The 12,601-nt window shown below is 32.7% G+C and overlaps 1 non-coding gene across 1 annotated transcript; it reads right to left on the reverse strand.

Moving 5' to 3' along the window:
• Nucleotides 1–11,880: 11,880 nt before the first annotated feature.
• LOC128040766 (small nucleolar RNA R71) lies at nt 11,881–11,986 on the reverse strand. The gene has a single exon (XR_008195572.1). It is a non-coding gene; the product is annotated as a small nucleolar RNA R71 (small nucleolar RNA).
• Between the last annotated feature and the right edge of the window lie 615 nt (nt 11,987–12,601).

Raw genomic sequence — 12,601 nt, forward strand, 5'->3', positions numbered from 1 at the left:
AATAAGTTTGGGGGAGTTCAAAAGTTTCATTTGGAGAAAAAGGTTGAATTTCGAGAAATCCAAGACAAGTTAAAGGTTAAGATTTTGAAACCGAAATGTCCTATCTACTAAAATCCCTACCTTTAACCGATCCCCATTACAACCTTATAAAAGACCTATTGATTTGATAATTGTGTCATCTACATTAGGAGAGAGAAAGTATTAAGTTCAACATATGAAGATCATAAATAAGCCTTATGATTGTTTTGCTTGATTGATGAGAAATTGTGTTGAATGAAGAATATTATCTATGGCTGTGACATACATGCAAATTATGATTCATGTTGGCATATCTTGAAACTTAGAATAAAATTTTCAAAATTTTTGAATATGAGTTTCTTGTTAATAAAGAAGATCAATGAGCATGAATTTATTAATGCATGATTATGAGACAAAGATTGATGCTACTTACACTCTTAGAAAAATTTGCCTTAGCGAGACCTTGTGCTACGCATGAACATTACTCGGGACGAGCAATGATTTAAGTTTGGGGGTGTGTAAACTGAAATATATATAGGATTTTTCTTATATAATTCATCACCTTTTTACTTAAATTTGTTGTTAAAACCAAGTAATTGTTTAATAAATTAATGAAATATACGAAAATATGAAATCAGGGTCTGGAAATTATTAAAATGTGATTTTATGCTTTCTTAAATAGTTTTCATGCATAAAATGGCTTATTTTATATTAGTTTAGCATGTTATATTTTTAAGCTATATAGTGCGCCATGCATAATTAAATTAAATAATAAAATATAAAGTTATATTTAATATTTCATTAATAAATTTGGTTTTAATTAATTAAGTAAATTAATTAATTGAAGTGGTTAAAATTATAATATTTGGTCCTCTAAACTATCTACTATTGTTGGACAGGTCTGAGAGTTTTCTCTAATTGCAAAATCGGACAAATTGGGGACCAAGTCAACCCAATTTTTGGCTATACATGGCTGATCATAAATCAATTTTTGGTTTAATTACACAAGGTACTTGAAGAGTTGAAGAAATCGGATATTTTCTCGAAGATTTATTGGTGACCGAGTCTTAGTCCTGAGTTGTGGTGGCACTCAAATTGGCCAAGAATCAAGAAGAATCAGCCACATTTCCTCAATTCATGGCCGGGCATCCTTGGAAGATGTTTCAAAAGATGGACACTCCTATTTTTAGCAAACTAGCTCCCTTGCCTCACCTATAAATCAGAGCTCATTTCTCTAGTTTTGGATCATCCCTCATTCATTCATCATTCTCTTCTCTCTCAAGTCTCTTAGCTATCTTTCCCCCTCACGCCTATCATCATCCTTGCATAAGGATTTTTAGAAAAATTAGCCTCTTAAAGAACATTGGTCAGCCACCTTGGAGAACCATCAATAAAGGAGCAAAGGAAAGAAGCGAAGGAGCCTCGTCAGTCAGAGTCTTGGGTGACAGCCACTCTGAATTGGGTTTAATCTTTCTGTTCTTTAATTTAATCTAATGATGTTTTCTATGTGTAATTTGTTCTTGTTTACAACAATGTTAACTTAATTTTATTTAAGCTAGGATGATTGTTTTGATTAAATAATATTTATTTGATTCATGCTTATAATGTTTGTGCCTCAATCGATCATGTTTTAATTAAAATCAAGTCTGTATTTCATTCATACGTGATTGGAATGCACCTAAATTAGCTGAGCGATCCTAACCAGACGACGACTAATAGACATATAATTGAAATGTGGATGCTTAATTTATATCCTAACTTGATTAAATTGTAGGTTGCATAACAACTCTGACCAAGCTCTGCTATCTTCATAGTTTTTAGATTTGTTTGATTAAATTGTTTCAAACCTGACACGTCCCTGTTACTTCACACGAATACTAAGAAACCCTTAAGAAAGAAGGATCAATAAAATGCGTATTTAGTAAGTAAAGGATTTGGAAAGGACCTAATGTGGTTTCCAAACTCATGAAAGATCGAGTTGCCATGGAATGTTTTTTCCGAATGTTATTTAGCATGTTGACAATAAATTGAGTTTAATTAATGTAATTGTCCTAGTTTATTTATGTTAAAATTGTTGCAAAATTGTGTTTAATTTTACTAATTTTTTTTCATTTAGTTTTCACACTTAGGATAATTTGCATTAGGGATCATTGCATTTAGTTTAATATATTTTAATCACCACTTTTCAACTATATTTTGTTTTTATTTACCAAATTGTTAATATAATTTTACAAATTAAGTGACTTAGCACAAATATAATCCCTGTGGAGATGATAACTCGATACTTACTTATTACTTGATAACGACTGTGTACACTTGCACAAACCTTACAGGTACCATTCTAGGGCCTATAGACACAAGACAAGTAACTTGGGATATTACCCTCGAAAGAAGGTCACTTTAGGTCTCTTCTAAGGAGTAGATTGAGTACGATATTCTCGAGGCATTACTGAAGTAAAAGAAGATTCTTAGTAATCCCAACCTTCCAAATCAACATCATAGACCTTCTATCCCTTGTCGTAGTATCATTACCATAAGATTCTTAGTTATTTATTTATTCGCTCACATTTTATTGACGTAATTATTCTTGTAATTCCCGCTGCATTTTTACTCTTATCTTAGCATTTTCCAGTATTAGTCAATATACATTTTGCACACATCCATACTATTTTAATTTACCACTACGTGCTTAACTTGGTTTTTCCATAACATTAATCGTAACTCATTATCATAACTTGACCATTTATATAAAACCCCTTTGGAGATGATCTTACTTATCACTTTATTACTTGATTCAACGTGTATACTTGCACAATTCACATATCATATTCTCACATATTCACAAGCGGAGCATTGTGTTACAGATTGTCCACAACGTCATCTTGTTTAAATGCAAGCTTCGACTAAAAGATAGAATTAGAGACTGGTTTATTTGCTCCTAGTCATCAAGAGGATCGAGACGCATGTGGCATCAATGAATGTACTTTTACGTTCCATTCTAATCGTACCTTTCATTTATTAAATTTTTTTACCTAAATGTTTATTGTTAATTTTGTATTTGTGAAATTGAGAATTTGGGAATGAGGAAATATTAGTGATATTTCTATAGATTGTCCCTTATTACCATTCGTGTAAGAAATTAGGAAATTCATTTTAGATTTAAGGTGAAGTATTGGAACTAGATTGGAATCAGAGTTGTACAACGAAAGTGTGGTGGTTGGTCTAGAAGGAAGAGTTATGAATTTTGTGGATAAGTGAATTGGTGTGACAATATGAATTTCAGGGATGAAATTCTTTTTAAGGAGGGGAAAAATATCACTTCCCAAAAATCGGGTCAGTAGAAATTGGGTTAATGAACCGAGAGAGTGATCACTCGAATTTTATTTATTTATTATTTATTTATTTTAGATGGTCTTTTGAAATTAATAAATATGAAGTATAGTGGTTGAGTATTGGTGGAGTTGCCCATGATGACTTGTGTTCGAATCCTTTCCCTCACATTATTTTAAGGTAACATGATCCCCTTTTCACTCCGTGTCTCTTTCCCTTGCCAAAACTTCATATCTTGCCTTTTGTTGTGGTTCATTGAACCTAGTCACAGTTGACCAAGGTTTCACCACCCTTTGCCATCTCTACCTCCCTATTGCTCTCATTCTTTCACTTTTTTTTATTTCTTTTCTCATATATTCTCTCTACACCATTCTTTTCTTTTAGTATTTTCTTTTCCTTCACAACAACCGACCATAGCACTACAATCGTCACACCTTTTAGCCACCTTAGCACTACCCTTTACGTCCTCTTTCTTTTTCTACCATCGTCGATCGCCGTCGTGACCACCATTGCGAGCCAGCGCAGATTCTCCTCCTCCTCAATTTCCTCTCTTTCATTCTTATTTATTTTTCTTACTCATACCCTCTTATGTCGAAACCTTCTTTGGTATTGTTCTTCAGTCCTCGTCAGACCACCCTCTCGTAGCCGAACCGTCATCGAACCGCTGCCATCGTCATTGGTGATTGGAATTCTTTTTTTCTCTTCCTTCTCCGTCTGTCATTTCTTATATTGTTTAACTTACATATTCTCTTTTCTCTATCAATTCTTTTAGATCGCTCAACTCATCAATCTCACTCATTTCTTGATTCATTGTCTATCTCAGCTTAATCAAGTTGTAAGTGTGGGTTATTTGGATCGTAAAATCTTTCTCTTAGTGATTTCATATCATGGCCAAAGGGTATAATGGCCATAGGGATGACATAATATTATTTATTATTTATTCTAATACTAATAATATTTCATATTGACTTTGAATGGCCAAACGATGTTCATGGGGAGACCCCTAACTTTGCATTGGAAACCCTCATTTTGAGAGTCTTAGATCGTAGGGTAAGTGCTTTTGAGACTATTAGTATTCGATCTTTAAGTGATAAACTATTTTCAAATAATCCTAATTAATAAACATTACTCATGTGTTAGATTCGTCTTGCGAGTTAGATCAAAGTGAAATCATTAATAAGGATTGTGGCAAATCGGATCAACAAAAAAAGGTGTGGGATTGTTACCATTTGTTTTGTGTGATATAATTACATTATTACATTAATAATTTAATTATAATAAATCATGAGTACACTAAATAATCATGAAGAGTTGAAAAACTATTCAAGATGAACACCAAGTAAGTGACTCTAATTGAGTGATTTTATGAAACGCTTGATAATTGATGATATTGTGGTTGTGGTTGTGATGTATGCATAGATCTTATCCTCATGATATGTGATGTATGGCTTTTGTGATATATGTGATGATTTAAACATGTGCGACTTATGTATATACGTGTATGACAAATGGAGATCCATGATCTAATGTGAAAAACATGTTTAACATGTTAAAAGTGGTTATTATGTGATATGTGATTCTGAAAGCATGTTTACATGCATGTTCACAAAAGTATGTCTACAAATCAGTGGTGGCATGTTCACAAAATTATATTAGTGGCAGTATATCTTAAATTCAGTGGTGGCTTGTCCACAAAAGTGTTATTAGTGGCAATTTATCTGCAAGTCAGTGATGGCTTGTGCACAAATGGTGTTTTGGATGTACGAGTTATGGGGAACTCGATACTGGTGTGTAATGGAAATGGCTATGAAATTTTATAAAATGTGCATAGTTTTAAAATATGCATTGATATGTTCATGCATAAGCATCAATGTAAGAAGTTGTGATTATTATGATGACTGATATATTGAGATTGATATTTTGATATGTATACGATTATATTTGTGTTGATCTCATGGGATCTTTAAAGCTCACCTATATTACTTATACGTTTCAGATAATCCTCGTGGTTAGGACTCGGATGTGGTCATCGTTGAGGCTCTCGGGAATGGTTTTATATAAATATGGATTTCTATTATGTTTTGGACTTTTGCGAACTTTATTAATATGTGGGAATTTATTTTTATGTTAGACTATAGAACTGTGACATGGGATTTTTAAACTTTGGACATCAAGTAATTTGCATGGACATTTATTATGGACTAAATAATTTTGTATTTTCTTAATAAAACTTTTTCCATAAACTCAAATTATCAATTTTGAATTTAAAGATCATCAATTTGTTTTACAAATATTAAACAAGGTTTCTTTCAAAATTTTATTAAAAATATCGTATTTAAGAGAATACTAGCACGTGTTTTCAAAGATTAATCCAACATACTTCAACTCAAGTTTTCGTCATAACTATGCCCCATTTAATCGCTTATAACTCTTAAAAAGAGTTATAATTCATACTTTTAGACTTAGTTAACTGCTTGTAGTTAAGTAAAATTAGTTTCATTTTAGGTAATTGCATGATTATTTTTGGTTAATCGAGCATTGCATGTAAAGACTTGGGATGGTGATTACTTTAGTGCATCTGTACTTTTAATTATTGGTGGAAAGCGTTTGTAGTGGTTGAGTGATAGGTTTGAGGAAGAAAGATAGCAATGGATGGAGATTTGCTTAGGCATTATGACAAATTTCCATTGAAATGCTGAGGAAGAAAATGAAAAATACCGAAGCATCAATTAATGCATTCAGCAATTGGCCCTCGACCTGCATGTGTAATGGAAAATATCCACCTCAAAATTTGGGAAAAAGCAATCATTGGCTGTTAGATTTTACCCTATAGGAGGACACAAGTATAAAAGAAAAAGTGGGGATTAATGGTCGAGAAGAGAGGTCTCCCATTAATGAGAGCTAAAGGTACGACTGATTGAAAATACAGAGCTACGACAGAGGTTTCTTTGTGACAGTGAGGGTAATTTGTGTAATACCCCTAACCCGTATCCGTCACCAGAATAGGGTTACAGAGCATTTTCAAAAAAATGTAACTTCAAACATTCGATTACAATCATTTTTAAAAGACATTATATTCTATTCAAACACATGCATAACATCCCATTTTCGAGCCCTCAAGGCCTTAGAAACACTTTAGAAACAATTTGGGACTGAATCAAAAACATTGAGAACTTCATGGAGAGAGATAGAAAAATTCATACTATAGGGATCAGACACCGTGTGACTCAAACGGCTAAGACACATGCCCGTGTCTCAGGCCGTGTGGGCATTCGAAGTAGGGACACACTGCCGTGTCCGTGCCCATGTAACTCTCTAACTTGGTTCACACGACCAAGCCACACACCTGTGTGCCAGGTTGTGTAACTCTTGAAATGCTACCTATAAAAACCTATAGGAGGCACATGGCCATGTCACATGACCGTGTGTCACACATGACTGAGACACAAGCCCGTGTCTTAGGCTGTGTGGACGAGAAATAGGCCATTTCCAAGCCATTTCCTTCACCCTAAACATGCTTACACATACCAACCATTCGTACCTATTTCAAGCATTTAAAAAATGTACCTAAAACATGCATAATTGAGCTAAATCAATATGGTATATATCCATACTACCAATATGCCCAAAGGCACTTCAATCACAAATACCAAACAAGTTTAAACATTTGCATAATTTTAGCCATTAACCAACCATACATTTCTCATCTAATTTCCTTACCAAACTTACCATCATGACCACATGTCAAAATCATTCACAAACATGCCAAAATGGTCACTAAAATATACATCATTTTGACCATTCTAACATCAACCATGAAAGCACAAAAATGCTAAGATATCATTAATCATAAAATACTTATACATGTGCATATTTAACCATTTATCAATTAACTTGTTTCTATATCAAACATATCAAAATGACCTTACCATTGAGACCACTTCTCACATGCATCAAAACTATTTAAATGTCACCATTCTAGCCATTTCCACTTAGTTCCAACAACCAACATATATACATACCAAATTATGCCCAGAAATAGTCATAATTCAACCAAACCTACTTGATTAAATTTCATATCAAAACATGCCCTAAATAATCACTTTGCAAACATGCCAAAACTTACCACTTTGATAATAAAAAATCTTGCATCAATTTGATCACATACACACTAACCATTAAGCATCAAAGTGCCAAAAGCACACTAACCATCAAGGCATCAGAATAACATAAGTTTCACAAGTTCATAGTAACATTACATGCCATTATCATCAACTAAATAATAGACATATTCCACCTATACATGCCATTATAACCACTACCAAAGCATCAAAATCTATCGAAAATTGATGGATAGTGTGATGGATCTCCGACTAGCTTCCAACCTGATCGAGCTTTGGATAATCTATAAGGTAAAGGAAAATAACTACGCAAGCAATGTATGCTTAGCTCATATAAACTTTAAGCATAAAATTCCATTTCGATAATAAACTTATTAAAATAGACAAAACCCTATGCCAATGCCAAAATTCATAAATCTATATGATCATCGACTCACAAATGAGTAAATTCATTAATATCACAAATACTTATAGTTCATAACATGAATGGATTTTATGGGACATAATGTATAACCATCAACCTTTCTATAAGAGAATACACCTTTCAATTTAGTTACTTTCCATTCCGTTCTTAATGCTTATCATAAGCCTAAACGACATTATCAATTCCGACATAGTTTATTTATCCATGTTATAATTATATTCATTCATAGTATAGGTAAAATTTCTCACATATAAATACAACATAATAGTTTTGAATTATGTACTTACCATTTCGTTCCATTTTATTACCCGTTTCATATGTTTAATACAAGCATAATCATAAACAATAATTATATCCACAAGCTTGCCATAAGTTTAAGCACATCAACAACACATGTTAGTTCATTTAAACATGATTCATATGAATTTGACATGGATAACCATTATACTTGAGCATAATTCAATTGGATTCACATCCATCTCCTAACATATCATGTTTTCCATGTATCACCATTTCAAGGAGTTTCATGCATAATACCTTAATTCATATTGAACATTTACCATTTCATTTGCATAACATATAAGACATAAACATAGCATTAACCATATTCACAAGTTAGTGATTAAACACATGACTTAGAAAAAATCACCACATGAGAAAATAACTTGCATGAATATAGCATATAAGCATTCATAATTTTCATGAACATGGCTATCCACACTTTAATCATCAACAACTCATACCTTTCCATACTTTCATGACATTGCCAATCGGAACACAATATCAGATACACAGGAATCTCACACATTGTGTGCTAACATATGGTCAAAACCATTACTTTCCTTTCTTTTACATAGATGGTCTCTCTCAAGCCGTAAATGGGTCTACTCACACAAGTTGTCGGTCAGAACGTAGCTACATGGTGCTGCTCACATTAGTTGTCCAATATCCGTAACACATGCCGGAACTTAGCTACTGGTAGGACATTCAGGACCAGCACCCGAAACATGGTAACCCTAATGACATGTCATTTGTATCCTATATATTTCTAAGGTTTAAACGGGGCTCAATAATCGTCGTACGTCGTTGAATTTCCATAACTTCTTGACAAGATAAATTGCATAATAATATATATTGATTCAATCACAATAAAGTCACATGATAACATTCAATTAATCAACATTATACAGAATTTAGTTCATACGAAGCTACCTGACTAAATGGCAAAAATGATAAAGTATAGGGGCATTTTGGTAAATTTCCTCTCTCCTAGATTTTCCACTCAATCTTGATCTAAATTAATAATTTCATTCAATCTATTAATTTAGAATTTAAAACAACTTACTTTATGCAAATTATTCATTTTTGACATTTTTACAAAATTGCCCCTAAAGTTTTACTTTTATTCAATTTAGTCCTTGAGCCTAAAACATGCAAATTAACCATTTTTACCCTAAATTGAGCCTAGCCAAATACTCATGGCATCCAATACAACACATTATTGCAATAATTTCACATCAAATCCTTGTTCTTTTACTACTTTAACAATTTAGTCCCTAATCAAAAAATTCATCAAAAATCACTTAACAAAATACTTTTAAATACAAACTAATATTTCAAATCCATCATTTAACATAAAAAATCACTAGATTCATCAATGGCAACATTCACAATATTTAATAGTTTCAAAATTGAAGGTACATGTTAGTTGGAGCTAGTTGCAACGATCTCAAAAACATAAAAATTATTAAAAATAGGGCTAATATGACATACCATGCTAGCTTTCACCATGGCCGAACCTCAAAGCTTAAGAATGGTTTATTATCCCTTTTCAATTTGGTGAAGAAGAGATGTAAAGATGATAAAACATTTTGGTTTAATTTAATTTAATTTAAATTGACTAATTACCATTTTACCCATAAAAACTCAACCAAATTTCACTAAATGCCAAGCAATGTTCATCCACTATCCTCTAAATTGGCTAAATTACTACATTATGCCAACATTTCATGCTTTTGTATCCATTAGATACAAATAATGCTATAGCCAATAAATTTTACATCTTTACAATTTAGTCCTTTTAATTAATTAAATATCGAAACGTTAAAAGTTTTCAACAAAAAATTAATACCACCTTAATAACACTCATTAAATACTTATAAAAAATATTTATAGATCGGTTTATAGAAACGAGATCCCGATACCTCATTTTCTAAAACTACTTGATCTTAGGGTCTTACCACTTGAACTTAATCAATCATTTATATAACATAAATTACCATATCAAAAACCTTTTTAAAACCATATTTGACTCATAAATATTAAATAATAATATTTACAAACTTGCTCATTGGATTTGTGGCCCCGAAAACAATTGTTTCTGACATCACTGTAAAATGGGCTATTACAATTTGAGTTACAGAGAGCTTGGGTGAAGACGCACACCAGTCGCCAAGTTGGGTGAATTCGTGTTTTGAACCCATATTTACTCCTCTGCAATTTGTTCTAATTCTGCTGATTTAAACTTTAATTTTGGGATATTGATGAGCTTAAAATACTTGAATTTTTGTAGCCCAGTCATGAGCTAACTTAGCATTACTGGGGAGTACTTTTGATGATGTTTTAACTCTGATGACTGTTTATGGATAAATATGATTCAGTTTACTGCTTTACTGAATGCTTATTTCTATTTATATGCTTATTAGGGTATTGATAAATGCTTGATAAGTCTAAAAGTAACTTAATATTGACAAAGATAGGTTGCTTGGACCAAAATTGGGTAATATAAGAGAGCGTTGGGTGAAATGCTCGTGCAAACTCTAGACATAGAGATTTACCTGATACGATTAAGAGGATTGTGCTTCAGCCATGGTTGCTAATTATTAGCCTATAGATATATAGTGTCTTTGGAGTGAGAAACTTTATGTTTTGCTTTAGATAGATGTAGACCACGTGAGTACCCAATCGAGTAGTAGGTTACCATATTTTTGCTATGCCATTGTTCTTGGGTTATAACTAATTCATTAGTAATCCCAACCTTTACAATCAATATTCCAGTCTTGCTAGAATCCTTAGTGCTTTTATTCGATTTGTTGCAATCGCAATCTACGATAGTACATTTTATTACTTTCATTTTTAGTGTATTAATTGTATTGTTATTTCTCAAAATATCTTTTCAACTCAATTGTTGTAATTTAGGCAAAGAATACTAATCCAATCCTTGTGGGAATGATACTCACTTATCACTTTCTTACTTGATTCAACGTGTATACTTGCACAATTCACACATCATATTCATACGTAACAAGTTTTTTGCATCGTTGCCAGGGATTGGCTATTGGCAACTTTAGTTTTTGTTAGTGTAATTTTTATATTTTTAGCTTTTAATTTTTTATTTCGTGATCACAATAGGTCTATTACTAGTTGTATGCATAGAGGCATTCCTATTAAAGAACTATATCACTTAGATCCAGAAATTGAAAGAACCTTGCAAAGAAGGAGAATAGAATAAAGAGCAATGAATCAAGGTGGTAACAATCAACCTGGTTTGAATAAGCTAGTTAATTCGGGAGCTGGAAATGGTAATCCTTAGGTTGCTCAGATTTTTGATAACAAGGTTAGGCCAATTTGAGATCATGTAGTTACTATCTTAGATGAACTAAACCCTAAAATAGTCAGGCCATAAATTCAATCCCCTTACTTTGAGCTGAAACCTATAATGTTTCAAATTCTTCAATCAATTGGCCAGTTTAGTGGTTTGCCAACTGAAGATCCTAGATTGCACTTGATACTTTTCTTGGAGGTCTGTGATTCTTTTAGATAGTAAGGTGTCCCTAAAGATGCCTTAAAACTCAACATGTTTCCCTATTCTTTAAGAGATTGTGCTACAACATGGCTCAACACTTTTTACCATCTGGAATAATAGAATCATGGAATAATCTTTGTCTAAGATTCCTACTATGATATAAGCCACCCAATATGAATGCTAAACTAAGAAATGACATAACATCATTCAGGCAATTAGAGGATGAAACATTGTATGAAGCGTGGGAAAGGTTCAAAGATTTGCATAGAAAATGCCCTATACATGTATTTCAACATTGGAACCAAATGTAAATGTTCTATAATAGTTTGAATTCACAGACATGGATGGTGGTTGATGCCTCAGCTAATGGAACTCTGTTGGAGAAGTCCTATAATGAAGCATATGATATTTTGGAGAGAATTGCTAATAACAATTATCAATACCCCACAACAAGAGCTGGAATTGGTAGGAGAGTAGTTGGATCATTTGAAGTTGATGCGATTACATCACTTATTTCTCAAGTATCATCTTTAACCAACATGATAAAGACCATGCAGAAGTCTAGTGAATTGAAAGAGCTGAAAGAAACTGCTATGCTGACAAATAAATTGCCTCAAAACTTGTAAGACCTAGGAAGCTTCACAATACCTTGGCCAATTGTTAACGAATATGTTGGGAAGGCCTTGTGCCATTTAGGAGTGAGTGTAAACCTTATGCCCATGTAAATGTTCAAAAAGCTGGGAATTGGTGAAGCAAGACCTACCACTGTGACCTTGAAAATTGGTAGATCGATCATATGCATACGTAGAAGGTAAAATCGAAGATGTCCTAGTAAGGGTAGAGAAAATAATTTTCCTTGATAATTTCATTTTATTAGACTATGAAGCTGACAAAGATGAGCCT

The sequence above is a fragment of the Gossypium raimondii genome, chromosome 4 (assembly GCF_025698545.1).
Source record: "Gossypium raimondii isolate GPD5lz chromosome 4, ASM2569854v1, whole genome shotgun sequence".
NCBI lineage: Eukaryota > Viridiplantae > Streptophyta > Magnoliopsida > Malvales > Malvaceae > Gossypium > Gossypium raimondii.